The sequence below is a fragment of the Cebus imitator genome, unplaced genomic scaffold (assembly GCF_001604975.1).
Source record: "Cebus imitator isolate Cc_AM_T3 unplaced genomic scaffold, Cebus_imitator-1.0 Scaffold12, whole genome shotgun sequence".
Taxonomy (NCBI): domain Eukaryota; kingdom Metazoa; phylum Chordata; class Mammalia; order Primates; family Cebidae; genus Cebus; species Cebus imitator.
Window position 1 is genome coordinate 11,917,390 of NW_016107327.1, and position 15,832 is coordinate 11,933,221.

Here is a 15,832-nt window from a genome sequence, read left to right on the forward strand (position 1 = left end):
ATATTAGGGTCCAAATGCAAATCTAGTCTAAAACCTTTTAACAATTGATTGGTTCAATGATAGTGTATTTAATGAGTAGAAAAAATTCAAGAAGACAGAAGTACTCAATTACAGCTTGAGAAATCTGACAAGATTCAAGGACCAAGGGCAAATATCTATTTAAAAAATTCCTTTGAGTTGGAATACTGAGAGTTGAATTTATTAAGTAAACATGCCACCATTTTACAAATATGAACACAATATAATTCTAACTCAGGCCTGATTTTTGGAGCTAGAAAATTGTACCTTTATGTTTCAGTATGTCTATTAAATAGCATGATATTCTTAATAAATGTTTCCTGATCTAAGGGAAGTATGATTTTCACTCAAATCTGGCATTTCAGTTTTTGATCATATGAAGATGTCAGAATTTAAAAAATACTTTAAAAATATTAGATACATAAATTAAAGGCATTGTCCTTTGAGAATATCATATTATTTCACGTTACTTTATGATGTAACAGTTTTTAAGGACTAGACTGAAACATAGAGAAAGGATTAAATCAACCTTTAGCATAATCTGGGAAATCTACTTTTGTGGGATATTTCACTCTATGATGGTAGACAAATGCTTTGCTGCACAGGTAAATTCACATTGTGCATCTTTCCAGTTGAGAACAATGTGCTCTCAGCTTAGCTGTCATTCCATTATGCTTTAGTATGCAGATTTTCCTGTTGCCTTTACCACTTTGAAGCCCAGTCAGGTAAAAACAAACTGGGGCTTGGAGACTCAATTAATAGAGATAGTTCGACAGGTTCCACTAACAAAAGAGCTGTTGTAAGTCTTTGCCCAGGACTCAGGCTAAATCATAATTTTGATTTGTAAATGTGGACAAATGTAAGGGCTAAAATAAAATTAAAAACATACTATTTACATTCCTTACTATAGAAGGAACAGATAATTTATTTTTTATATCTGTAATTTTATTCAAAAATATATTTTATGATACAGTTCTTTGTCTTCTGTATTGATTTATAATTTTTTATTTTCAGCGATACAAACATCTTAGTGAGCTTTCTTGAATCACTGGATATGGAACGTCACAGAGGTGTAATTTTGTACCTGAGAGCTAAACTGAATAGATTTTCAAAATTAGAGTATAAAATCTTATTAAATGTTAGGACACATTTGAACATAATGAGGAATGCTTTCAAATTACATTTCTATTCTGTGAGAAACAATAGTGTAAAGTGCCATTGTAGTGCATTTTATTAAGTCAATAAATAGATTCTCTTATCTGATACCTTAATTCAGTTTACTACAGAATGTAAATAAGTAAGAATTGTAGGTTATACAACACACACATTCACACACACTTTAAAATAAAAACCCAGCATCCTTTTGGATTGCATTGCGGTGAACTGGTCTGTCTTCCCTAGCAATGAATATAGTTAGCACCCAGCTCTTACTAAGAGTTCCATAAAGGTTTGCTAAGTTATTTTATTTTATTCTTGAAAGCATTTGTTCCGTGGGATAGGTAAATATTTGAGTACACTGAAATATGATTTTAAATAATGAAAGCTGGGGTGGGATGTTTGAGATCAACTAGCTCAGTTGCCACTTAATCATCCAGTTCAAGTGCCATAAGTTCGCCAGTAATTTTAGAAATTTTAGACTCTGTATGGCAATTTTCTCTACCTAAAAAAAAAATTTCCTCCAAATGTGATTATAGTTAGGTTGAATTACATAAATAAAATAAGATACTAGTTTATGTGGACAGACTCCCTTCTAAACCTTTTGTAAAAAATTGACTTTTTCCTTACACCATTGTACAGTATTATGTTATCATAAGCACCTTTGCAGATATTTGTTAAAATTCAAGGAGCCATAAGAGTTAATATTTAGTCTGAACAGTTTCCCCAACCAATAACATTCATTTCAATTTCCTGTGCATATCATGATGACACTGAGCTCAGCCTGCCTACTGATTGAGTTAGTTATTTAAATGCTGAAATGGCTTCTTAATAACTTCTTTAATTATTTAGCTATTTAACAGAGCTCTATCTTCTTGTCTAGAAAATGGTGACATTAAAACTGTTAATATGTGATTCTGAGTGCTGGCATTATTTCTGGTTAATGATAATAACCCAGATTTTTAGTAATGCTTTCTTATTTGTATTTCACTCATTTTCTTTGCCTTTGTGTTACCTCGGTTCAAAATTCACAGCCTTGACATGTTGACACAGGCCATCTTTAACCACTAAAAGCACAGCTCAGCCCCAGACTCATTAATTTTGAATTAAGCAAGGTTGGCAACATCCCTGCATAGATGAATGGCTTTTGACTAAATGTGCTGTGTTCTCCTCAATAGGAAACAGCTTCCCCCACTGAACAAACACTGCCACTTTCATTGCCGATCATTAATGGTTAGACATGAAGCTGGCTGTCCTCTTGATGTTACCCTAGTGATTACATATTCATTTACTACATACACTGTTACAGGCTCTCTGTCTTATCTACTTGTGATCATTTCCAGATAACAATATGCAGCCAGATTGTTCCTGAACCCTGATCCTCCGATATTGCTTGTTTTGTGTCATCTTGTTTGTTAACTCACTCCTTGATTGCACGGCTCTTATGCCTAATACATTTTTATCACCTTGCAGCAAATTTCTGGTATCCTTATAGCCAAAGCTCATGTATCTGCTTTGTCAGAATCGGAGTCAGTTTGGTAGTGACTTCATCAGCATCTAGCAATACAGTAACAAGTTTCTTCAACAGGACGGGGTGCGGGGGGAAGGAAACGTTTGGCTATATTCTTAGTATTTTTTTTTTTTTTGCATTCCAGAGACTTGGCAAAGGGAGAAGCTATGCCCACTAAGTCTGTTTACAGCCAAGTGTTTTTAGAATCTTGGAATTTTCTTTTTTGGAGTTCTTCATACTCTGGACCCATTGGAAAGATGATAAAACAGATTGTCTGAAGAGAGTCAATATAAAAATAGTCTGCAAGGATGCATGCCACCATCTGTGTTGTCTTATCTAGAAATTGTATCCCTGCCTCAGATTGACTTCCAAATTAATATGCTTATAAATATTAATTGATAGGGACAAATTAGAAAAAGTGTAAATGTGTGTGTGTGAATGTTTTATATATATATGTTATAAAGTTATATATATAATATATAATATATAACATGTTATAATATATCTATATTATAATGTTATATATATATATATATATACACACACACACATACACACATATTTTCTAACATACAGAGTTTTGGATGAGAATTTCTTCTGAATTGGCGGATGAATTCAGTCTGCAGGTTTCTTTTGAATCTGTATTAATCAAAGTACATATAAGAGTTTAAAGAATATTATCTTCTTGGCTGGCATGGTGGCTTATGCTTGTTAGTCTCAACAGTTTGGGAGGTAGAGGTGGGAGGATTCCTTGAGGCCAGGGATTTGAGACCAGCCTGGGCAACATAGTGAGACACTGTCTCTAAAATAATACTACTAATAATTATCTTTCATGATAGCAGTTTTGTAAGTTGTAAGTCAGAGGTTAACAATGGAGACACATATCAACCCTGATATCCTTGGTGACTCACAAAGCACTGAGAAATGCATTTACTTCTGGATAATGTATGAATGTGTAAATGATATACAGCTACCATGTACCAGAATGCTAGCTACTCCTAAGCATAGAGGGAGTGCAGAGGGGAAATTATTCATTAGGCAAAGAAGGAAACATAAGGCTGACATGGCATTTAGGAAAAAGCTGTACTTGACCAAATAAGCTAATATTTGAAGGAAAACAAACAGGTAAATATGATTACATTTGGCCCAAGTTGTTGTTCTAGTAAAAATGAGTAATATTTCTCCTTTAAATGCTCCCACCCCCCACTTTTGGTAAGAAATCAGTAGCAGAACATCCCCGAAGTTCTCTTTGTCTTGATTTATTGACACTGAAGCTCCATGCCTGCAGAAAATTTCTCTGCAAACCTTGTTACATAGAGCTTATTATAAGTTTTTCCATGTGTTTTTCTAATTAAAATGGTTTTCTTTGGTCTAATATTTGTAGGATGAAAATATCTAAAAGTGAAATGTGATAATCTCCTGGACCTTTCTTCACATTGTTTCATTTTCTACATTGTGTAAAGTACTTTTAAGTGGACAATTTAGGAAAGATGTTTCTGGTAGCTGTGGAATGAAGCAACTAGAACATCCATAGAGTCTTGTTCAACTGTCTAGATGGAGGCAACCAAATTAGATTAAAGGTTAATGTTTTCCCTTGTTTTATCTTTCCAATTTAATGTTATGGGTTTAGTGCAAAGTTAGCTTACGAGCAGACCTCGCCTGGTGTGGAGGAGACAACAGCTCTCTATTGGGTGTTGATGCAATCATGTCAGAAGCACTATCCAACCAAAAGGAATTTCTGCTTGCATAGAGTCCTTTTAAAAGGAGGACAAAACCCTTAGTTCCACAATCGGAGTGGAAGACTTTTTTTTTTTTTGAGACAGAGTCTCACTCTGTGGCTCAATCTGGAGTGCAGTGGCATGAACTGGGCTCACTGCAACCTCCACTTCCTTGGTTCAAGTGATTCTCGTGCCTCAGCCTCCCGAGTAGGTGCGATTATGGTGTGCACCATCATGCCTAGCCAGAGTTGAAGTCTTAAGAGGCAACATAGCAAACTCAGAACATGGTAGTGGGTAAATTACTCTCATCAAGTCACCTCTTAAGAACAGGTTTAGAGAAAAGAGATATAGTGAGAGTAGGAAAACCCTGACTTCTGGAAGGGGAGCAGTTAAGGGGTCCATACTGAGGGAGGTGCTAAAAAGAGCCTGAGATACACTAAGAGTATTTCCATTTACATGTTTATTCATATTCAAATATATCAACTTCTAATATGTATTCTCTGGTCAGAAAAGTAACTGAAAAAATTCTACCAAGTAGGTTGATATGAGAGTGTATGTGTGTGTGCGTGTGTGTGTGTGTGTGTGAGAGAGAGAGAGAGAGAGACAGAGAGAAAGACAAAGAGAGAGAGAGATCCAGGTAGGATATCTCTGTGTAAACAAGTTAAGGAAATGGTTCTGCATAACAAATTCTGCCTCCTCTTGTAAATGCAGGACATAAGACATACAGGTGGGACAAGCCATTTGAGAACCTACAATGCCATCTCTGAATGAGCACCCCAAATTGTGCAGCCGGGGCCTGGTGCTTCATATACCTACAACTGACACTAGTCCTAGAAAATGTCCCTAGTCTCTCCCCATGGATGTGTCCAAGTCTGCAGGAGAGAAGCTGGAGCACTAGCTGGAGCCCAGTCCATGGTCCTTCTTAAGGCTTGCTTTAAGCAGTTTTTTTTCCAGTTGCTGTGCTCTTCCTGAACTATCTCACACCTAATCTTCAACTTGATGCCTGTGACCACACTATGACAGCAGTCTCCAGCCTGTTGCACATTAGAATCACCTGAGGAATTTTCAGAAATGCTAATGCTTGGGTTTCACCCCAGAACACTTGAATCAGGGTTTCTGGTGGTGGGCCTAGGATTTGGGTCTTTAAAAATCTCCCCAGGTAAGTCTAGTGTGTAGTAAGGTTGAGAATCATTGTGTGTGTGCCTCAAAAAATTCTGTAGGCATGGATGAAACCAGTTACTAGTATTCAAGGATAAGGTCTGAGTTACTGAAAAGAGAAAAAAGTATATTAACATTTTGAAATTATGCCTATATAAGGTATTTTTATACTTAAAGCCACTAAAATTTGTTTTTAAATTGTGGGAAGTTTTATTAAAGAAAATTAATAGATAACTGGTGGTTAATTGGCCATAGAAATAAAAAAAAACCTACATATAGCTTTTAGATAAATATTTTATAAGGAGATTTATATATCATAGCTAAAGAAGGGGTAATGATTTTATATTTAGATTAACTAAAGATGCCTTAGATTGAATTCATTAAATATTAACAGTATCAAAGTGACTAATTGTCATAAAACTACATATTTTACACTGTATGAATGGGATGTGCACACAAACTGATTTGTCTAAATGACTATTATGTAAAAAAAATCACATTATGTCTGGAAAAAACTTGCTAAGACATTTATTTAAACTTTCTTGTTTTCCTGTTGTTGCTTAAATGTCTTCAGAAAAAAAGTGTTTAAAACTACATTTAATAGGCTGGGCACAGTGGTTCATGCCTGTAATTCCAGCACTTTGGGAGGCAAAGGAGGGCGGATTGCTTGAGCTTATGAGTTCAAGACCAGCCTGGGCAACATGGTAAAACCCAAAACTCTGTCTCTATAAAAAGTATAAAAATTTAGCTGGGCATGGTGGCACATGCCTGTAGTCCCAGCTACTTGGAAGGCTGAGGTGGGAAGATCACTGGAGCTCAGGAGGTCGAGGCTGCAGTGAGCTGTGTTCAAGCCACTGCATCCACCTGGGGCAAAAAAGTGAGATCCTGTCTCAATAACAAATAAACAAAAACCAAAAACCAAACCTTTATTTAATAAAGCATGGAATTATGTTTTAAAGGCAATAAATGAATAATATCTTAATCTATCTATATTAAATTTAAGTAGTACACCAATATAAAATGTTCGGAGGTAATGTTCAACATAGAGCAATGAAGCAAAGTAGGTTGAGAGTAATCATTCTAGTAATTTTAGGAAAAATAAAAAATTTCAAACATGTCTAATGTTGAATGAATTCTTTATGGAGGTCCATATGTAAGAATATTCCTTTCTTTATGGGGATGTCTTATGAGGTGAGGAGAGGAGTCTGCAAGTCTTCTGGTTCCTCTTGGCAAAAGGAGTTGGATGGGAAGGGGAAAGGAGTGAGAGGTCAGTTGGGGGCTCATTGTCCATGGAACAATGGCAGGAGTGGGGAGCTGTGCAGGCCTGCCTAAGAGCTGGCAAGGCACAGAGCCTAACAGGCAGCTCAGCTGTGAGTGAGCAGCCACTGACAGAGTTTTTACTTGGGGCTCAGGCTGGAACTCTAATGTTGTCAATCCAGGCCGGAGGTGAACACAGGAATCAATGGACAGGTGACCAGGTTAGAGTTCACAGATGGGATTCCAGTAAATTACAGCATAAGACGGCTTTATGGGACTTGAGGCAAAAGCCCAGTCTTGGGACTGCAGCATACGAAGTGGGAAGAAGTCCTTCTCTGAAAGTGGTGGGGTCTTATTGGAGCAATGAATGGACAGCAAAGGGTGCTTACTGAGCAACAGCTTGTACTCTGCCAAGATCAATGGGCTGAGGCAACTGATTTTGTGCTCAAGGTGGGCAAATTGTTTTTGAGGAACACAGGGTGGAGACTTCATGACCTGAGGACAGATGTGCAGATCTAGAGAGGCCGTCAAGGAATTGAGGCAGGGCTGATATGTCCATGACATCTGGCTTTTGGCTCACAGCTGAAGCTGCCTTTAGCAGCTGGTCCTTATCGGCTACTTGACCCAAGGCTGTCCCACGCCTTCCCAAGGGCCAAACCATTTCTCTGATTGCAGGTCACCGGAGGAGTCTCTGTACTTTGTGTTCCCCAGGTTTTCTTAGACATACTACATATTATTTGAAGGAAGAATGAAATAAATTTTCCTCTGCCCCCCCTTTTTTCTCATAACAGTAACTTTCAGGCGCTCATGAGAGACATGAAAGCAAATAATGAGAACATTCATGCAACATATATATTGAGTAATTACTATGTGCTGTCCCTGAGGCTATAAAGATGAGCAAAACAGATGTAGTTTCTGCCCCCTACAGAGCTTGAAATCTCATCAAGAGACAGACAATTATAAAATAATCACTCAACTATATAAGGTCTTTATTACAATCCATGGTAACTGGTAACAGAAGAGCATCACCTAATATGAATATATATTCTAACTGGGGATTAAAATGTCATAGTCAGTAGTAGGGCTATTAGTTCTCTATTGCTGTGTAACAAATAATCACAAATATAGTGGCTTAAAACAACTTATGTATTATTTCAGTTTCCGTGGGTCTAGAGTCTGGACATGTTTATGCTGGATCCTTTGTTCAGAGTCTCACCAAGGTTTGGAGATGTCAGAGCTGCAAGGTCCTCTTTTTGGAGCTTGAGGTCCTCTTTTCTGCTCATTGTCTATTGGCAAAATTTAGTTCGTTGAGGTTATAAGTTCTTGCTTTGTTGCCGGCTGTCAACTGGGGGCCATTCTCAGATCCTAGAAACTGCCTGCTATTTGCTACATGGCCCTTTTTACAATATGGCACTTTGCTCCTTCAAGGCCAGCAAGATGGTCTCTTTCACACTTCTAATATCTCCAACCTCTTTTAGGGACTCACCTGATTAAATTAGACCTACCCAGGATAATTTCCCTTTTGATGAACTCAGCACCAAATGATTAGGACCTTAATTCATCTGCCAAATCCTTCTGCCATTTAAGGAAATGTAGTCATGGGAGAACTGTCCCATCGTATTCACAAGTCCTTCTCACACTCACGGGGAGGGAATTGTACAGGTATGTGTAATAGGGAGCAGGATTCTTGGATCTGTCTTAGAATTCTGCTAACCACAGTGGAAAAGAATTTGATTGGGACTTCATGTTGAAATATAAAATAAAAATGAAATAAACCTTATAAACATTTCAAAATTCATGTTAAGTCCACCTATGAGCTCATTCTTAATGAAAAACAAGAAATCAATTAGTTGTTTTAGCTTAGTGTGTCTGACAAAATTGTCAGCTGTCATAACATTTTTTACTTCTTAAGTATAGGCATACTTCATTTTATTGCACCTCTCTTTATTGTGCTTTGCAGATACTGCTTTTTTACAAGTTGAAGGTGTTGAGCAAGTCTATTGCCACCATTTTTACAATAGCACATGCACACTTTGTGTCTCTGTGTCACATTTTGGTAATTCTAGAAATATATATATATATATATATATATATATATATATATATATAATTTATTTTGAGATGGAGTTTCACTCTTGTCACCCAGACTGGAGTGCAATGGTGAGATCTTGGCTCACTGCAACCTCTGCCTCCTGGGTTCAAGTGACTCTTCTGCCTCAGCCTCCCTAGTGGCTAGGATTACAGGCACCCACCACTGTGCCCAACTAATGTTTGTATTTTTAGTAGAGATCGGGTTTCGCCATGTTGGCCAGGGTAGTATGATTATTATATCTGCTATTGTGATTTGTGATCAGTGTTCTTTGATGTTACTATTATAATTGTTTGGCGCACTATGAACCCTGCCCATATGAGTGTGAATTTAATCCATAGGTGTGCGTGTTTTAACTGCACTACCAACTGGCCAGTCTTTCATCTCTTTCCCTCTCCTTGGGCCTCCCTATTCCTTGAGACACAACCATATTGAAATTAGGCCAATTAATAATCCTGCAATGGATTCTAGGTGTTCAAGTGAAACAAAGAGTCACAAGTCTCTCTTTTTAAATCAAAAGCTATTATAGAAATGATTAAGCTTGTTGAGGAAGATATGTAAAAAGCCTGGGTAGGCTGAAAACTATAGACTGTTGTGCCAGTTAGCCAAGGATGTGAATGCAAAGTTCTTCAAGGATATTAAAAGTGCTACTCCAGTGAACACACAAATGATAACAAAGTGCATCAGCCTTATCGCTGATTCAAAGAAAGTTTGAGTGGTCTGAATTGAAGATAAAACCAGCCACAACATTCTCTCAAGCCAAAGCCTAATCCAGAAAAGACTCTGTTCTCTCTTTAATTCTATGAAGGGTGAGAGGGAAAGAAGGGGTTGAAGAAAAGTTGAAAGCTAGTACAAATTGGTTCATGAGGTTTAAGGGAAGGTGCCATCTCTGTAACATAAAAGTGCAAAGGGGAAGCAGCAAGTGCTGATATAGAAGTTGCAGCAAGCTATTCAGAAGATAAGTTCATTGGTAAAGGTGGCTACACTAAACAACACATTTTCAATGTAAATGAAGCACCCTTCTATTAGAGGAAGATGACATCTAAGACTTTCATAGCTAGAGAGGAGAAGTCAATACTTGCTTCAAAGGACAGGGTGACTGTCTTGTTAGGGGCTGATGAAACTCGTGGCATTAAGTTGAAGCCAATGCTCATTTACTATTCTGGAAATGCTAGGGCCCTTAAGAATTTGCTAAATCTACTCTGCCTGTGCTCCAGAAATGGAACAACACAGCCTGGATGACAGCACATCTGGGAACATGGCAGCATAATCTGAAGCCTCTCTCAGTAACCCTCTCTTCTCCCATTTTTTCTTACACATATTCCCTGCAGTACGTTTCTTACATTTTAAATCCTATCTTTGTGCTTTGTTCCTGAAGGACCCAGACTAAGTGGAATGAATTAATATGTGGAACACTCTTAGACTAAGGCTTGGCGTGTATTAGGTCTAGATAAATTTGATATATTATCATTAACTTGTAAAGGCAGAGCATTGCCAGCTGGAAGAACAATAAATGCCAAGGCCCTGACCTGGGAAGAAACTTCGCAGATTGAAAGGACAGAAGGCAAAATTGTGTCTGAACCATAGTGAGAAAAGGACAGATGAAAGTGGTACCAGATGAAGGAGGTCCTTGTAGAGAGGTAGGGCTTTCTTCGCTTTAAATGACCTGAAGTCAGTAGGAGATTCACAGGATCTTATATTGCATTAGAAACATCCCTCTGGCTGTTGTATGGAGAATGGACTGCAGGGAGTAAGAGCAGAGGCAGGAAAACCAGTTAGGAGACAGTTTCAGCAGTTCAGGTGAGAAAGAATGATGGCCAGGCCTAGGACAGAAAAGAGGAGCTAGTAAGAAATGGTTAGCCTCGGCATGCATTCTGGAGGTTAATATGAGGAAACTTATTGATGAATTGCATTTGAGGTTGAAAGATAAATCAAGATATCTTCTACACTTTGGACCTGAATGCTTAGATAACTGTCAATGCCATATCCTGAGACAGAAGATGTTTGGGGGTAAAGGATGGGGAGGTAGTTACAGAGGTGGAAATTAGTAGTTTTATTCTCACCATGTTGCGCTTGTGATTCCTGCCAAGGAACAATAACCAGGTTGAGGTTATTTTGGGAAAGGCTAAGAACATTTTTTAAAAAGTCTCTTGAGACATATTGCTAGATAAATTTCCACAAGGGGTTTCTAATTTATGCTTTTATCAGTAATGAGTGAAAAATTCTGTTTTACAATAACTCCTCTCTGGGCTACTAAGTCCAGAGGTGAGGCAGGAAAAGGCAGATAGTTTTTTGTTTTTGTTTTTTGGCAATCTCTAGCTAATGACTCTACTTGTTGGAGACATTGGAGGAGCTGATGGAGTCTGCCCCTTACTTGCCTTCCACTTGTGTAGTTTTAGGGTGCAGATTTTCAGTTAAATATTAGTGCTTTTTCTAAATCTTTTTCAATCGATGTGGAAGTTTGCTGGAAAGTTGGTGTGATTCTGGCCTATATTGAATTTTTATTATTTATTTTGGGAAGTATATTTGTGTGGGCATCTAGACATATACATACACATAGATTTTGAACATATTTTAAAAAATAAGTTTAAAAAGAACTGCCATTTGACCTAACATCTAATTACTGGGTATATACCCAAAGGAATATAGATTTTTCCACAAAAAGGCACATGCATATATATGTTCATCACAGCACTTTTCACAATAGCAAAGACATGGAATCAAACTAGACGCCCATCTACTGAGGACTGGATAAAGAAAATGTGTTACACATACATCATGGACTATTACACAGCCATAAAAAGAATAAAATCATGTCCTTTGGGGAAACTGGAGGCTATTATCCTGAACAAACTAACAAAGGAACACAAAACCAAATATCTCATGCTCTTACTTATAAGTGGGAGGTAAACACTGAGTACAATTGACCCAGAGAGGGGATCAATAGATACTGGGGCTTATTTGAGAGTAGAGAATGAGAGGAGTATGAGGAGCAAAAGACTGTCTATCAGGTACTATGCTCACTACCTGGATGATGAAATTATTTGTCCACCAAATCCCAGTGACATGAATTTACCATGTAACAAACCTGCACATACACTCCTTGAGCCTAAAAGTTGGAAGAAAAAAACAAAAAGCAAACAAATAAAATTAACCCTTAACAAAACTAGATAAATATTTAAAAACTTTGGAGAAATGATTTTTGGTGTTTATTCACTCTATTTTATCTTTTTAAAATTTTTATTTATTTATTTTTATATTTTTTATTATTATACTTTAAGTTCTGGGATACATGCGCAGAACATGCAGGTTTTTTACATAGGTATACAGGTGCCATAGTGGTTTGCTGCATCCATCACCCCGTCATTTACATTAGATATTTCTCCTAATGCTATCCTTCCCCTGGCCCTCCACCCCTCAACACTCCCTGGTGTGTGATGTCCCCCTCCCTGTGTTCATGTGTTCTCATTCAACACCCACTTATGAGTGAGAACATGTGGTGTTTGATTTTCTGTTCTTGTGTCAGTTTGCTGAGAATGATGGTTTCCAGCTTCATCCATGTCCCTGCAAAGGACATGAACTCATCCTTTTTATGGCTGCATAGTATTCCATGGCGCATATGTGCCACATTTTCTTTATCCAGTCTATCACTGATGGGCATTTCGGTTGGTTCCAGGTCTTTGCTATTGTGAATAGTGCTGCAATAAACATGTGTGTTCATGTATCTTTATAATAGAATGATTTATAATCCTTTGGGTATATACCCAGTAATGGGATTGCTGGTCAAATGGTATTTCTAGTTCTTGATCCTTGAGGAATCATCACACTGTCTTCCTCAATGATTGAACTAATTTACACTCCCACCAACTATGTAAAAGCGTTCCTGTTTCTCCACATCCTCTTCAGCATCTGTTGTCTCCTGATTTTTTTAATGGTTGCCTTTCTAACTGTTGTGAGATGGTATCTCAATGTGGTTTTGATTTGCATTTCTCTAATGACCAGGGGTGATGAGCTTTTTTTCAGATGTTTGTTGGCTGCATAAATGTCTTCTTTTGAGAATTGTCTGTTCATATCCTTCACCCACTTTTTGATGGGGTTGTTTGTTTTTTTTTTCTTGTAAATTTGTTTAAGTTCCTTATAGATTCTGGATATTAGCCCTTTGTTAGAGGAAATTGCAAAAATTTTTTCCCATTCTGTTGGTTGCCAGTTCATTCTAATGATAGTTTCCTTAGCTGTGCAGATGTGTTTTGGTTTAATTAGATTCCATTTGTCTATTTTGGCTTTTGTTGCCATTGCTTTTGGTGTTTTAGTCATGAAGTCCTTGCCTATGCCTATGTCTTGAATGGTATTGCCTAGGTTTTACTCTAGGGTTATTATGGTGTTAGGTCTTGCGTTTAAATCTTTCATCAATCTTGAGTTAATTTTTGTATAAGGTGTAATGAAGGGATACAGTTTAAGCTTTCTGCATATGGCTAGCCAGTTTTCCTAACATTTATTAAGCAGGGAATCCATTCCCTATTGCTTGTTTTAGTCAGATTTGTCCAAGATCAGATGGTTGTAGAACTGTGGCATTATTTCTGAGGCCTTGTTCTGTTCCATTGGTTTATATCTCTGTTTTGGTACCAGTACCATGCTGTTTTGTATAATGTAGTATAATTTGAAGTCAGGTAGTGTGATGTCTCCAGCTTTGTTGTTTTTGCTTACAATTGTCTTGGCTATATGGGCTCTTTTTTGGTTCCATATGAAATTTAAGTGTTTTTTTTTTTTTTTTTTCCAATTCAGTGAAGAAAGTCTAGGATAGCTTGATGGGGATATCACTGAATCTATAACTTATATTGGGCAGTATGGCCATTTTCACAATATTGATTCTTCCTAACCATGAGCATGGAATGTTTTTCCATCTGTTTGTGTCTTCTCTTATTTCCTCTAGCAATGGTTTGTTGTTCTCCTTGAAGAGGTCCTTTACATCCCTTGTTAGTTGTATTCCCAAGTAATTTATTTTGTTGTAGCAATTGTGAAGGGGAGTTCACTCATGATTTGGCTCTGTGTTTGTCTGTTATTGGTGTATAGGAATGCTTGTAATTTTTGCACATTGATTTTGTATCCTGAGACTTTGCTGAAGTTGCTTATCAGTTTCAGGAGATTTTGGGCTGAGACGATGGGGTCTTCTAAATATACAATCATGTTGTCTGCAAATAGAGACAATTTGACTTCCTCTTTTCCTAATTGAATACACTTTATTTCTTTTTCTTGCCTGATTGCCCTGGCCAGAACTACCAATACTATGTTGAATAGGAATGGTGAGAGAGGGTATCCTTGTCTTGTGCCAGTTATCAAAGGGAAAGCTTCCAATGTTTGCCCATTCAGTATTAGCTGTGGGTTTGTCATAAATATCTCTTATTATTTTGAGATATGTTCCATCAGCATCTAGTTTATTGAGAACTTTTAGCATAGAGGGCTGTTGAATTTTGTCAAAGGCCTTCTCTGCATTTATTGAGATAATCATGTAGCTTTTGTCTTTTGTTCTATTTATGTGATGGATTACATTTATTGATTTGCATATGCTGAACCAGCCTTTCATCCCGGGATGAAGTCGACTTGATCCAATAGATAGACTGCTAGGTAGACTAATAAGGAATAAAAGAGAGAAGAATCAAATAGATGCAATAAAAAATGATAATGGGGATATCAGCACCAATCCCACAGAAATACAGACTACTATCAGAGACCACTATAAACACATCTATGCAAATAAACCAGAAAATCTAGAAGAAATGGACAAATTCCTGAACACTTACACTCTCCCAAGACTAAACTAGGAAGAAATTGAATCCCTGAATAGACCAATAACAAGGTCTGAAGTTGAGGCATCAATTAATAGGCTACCAACCAAAAAAAGTCCAGGACCAGACAGGTTCACAGCCAAATTCTATCAGAGTTACAAAGAGGAGCTGGTACCATTCCTTCTGAAACGATTCCAAACAATACAAAAAGAGAGAATCCTCCCTAACTCATTTTATAAGACCAACATCATCCTGATACCAAAACTTGGCAGAGACTCAACTGGAAAAGAAAATTTCACACCACTATCCATGATGAACATGGATGTGAAAATCCTCAGTAAAATACTCGCAAACCAAATCCAACAGCACATCAAAAAGCTTATTCACTCTATTTTATCTTGGTGAAAACATTTATACTTATATGCTTAAGTGCTTTTATTTGGAAAGGAAAATATATTAGTTCAATCAAGGGGCCCTGCAAAACTTATTAGTAATAGGTTTGCTGGTATTTTAGACTTGTTGGCAAGTAACTTTTAATCATGCCTTTAGACTTCTTTTTTTTTTTTTTTTTTTTTTTTTTTTTTTTTTTTTTTTTTTTTTTTTTTTTTTTTTTTTTTTTTTTTTTTTTTTAAGATAAAGTAGAGCCTAGGTGCATATCGGCTAACATATTTCACTTTTCTCAAAGAAAATGCTCTAAGACAATTTTCAGAGTGATTATGGAACTGCATGGTCTTTCTACAGACTCATCTGCATCTCAGTGGCTGGACTTTCATTGTTGTAGCTTTACTCACATCAATCCCTTGAAAAATACCTAATCCTACTCTTGGCTTCGCTGTACTTTGTGTATGTGTCGGAAGTTTAAGTTGTCTTTCCCACATTACTTTGACAAATACTGTTTTCTTGAGTGAATGTTCTTAATGCCCTGCCCCCATACTTGTGGGATTATTTTGACAAGTATCACTTAACTGAACAGCTTTTGGCCCAGCCTCTGTCCTGAGTACAGTTCTGGCTTTTCTTAGCATACAGCTCATTAGTCTAACCTCTTTCTGCTTCTCATATTTTTTTTTTCCTCCATTTAAACTGTTACTGCATTTTCGTAGGCTTGTTCAATTTTTTTTTTTTTTTTTTTTTTTTTTTTTTTTTT

The 15,832-nt window shown here is 37.1% G+C and overlaps 1 long non-coding RNA gene across 1 annotated transcript in view; it reads left to right on the forward strand.

Annotated features, from left to right (window-relative positions):
- LOC119467074 overlaps positions 1-15,832 on the forward strand; it is a 222,877-nt gene that overhangs the window by 76,730 nt on the left and 130,315 nt on the right. The window contains exon 2 of the long non-coding RNA XR_005195599.1: positions 5,356-5,560. This is a non-coding gene — a long non-coding RNA (uncharacterized LOC119467074). The remainder of the gene's footprint in view (positions 1-5,355; positions 5,561-15,832) is intronic.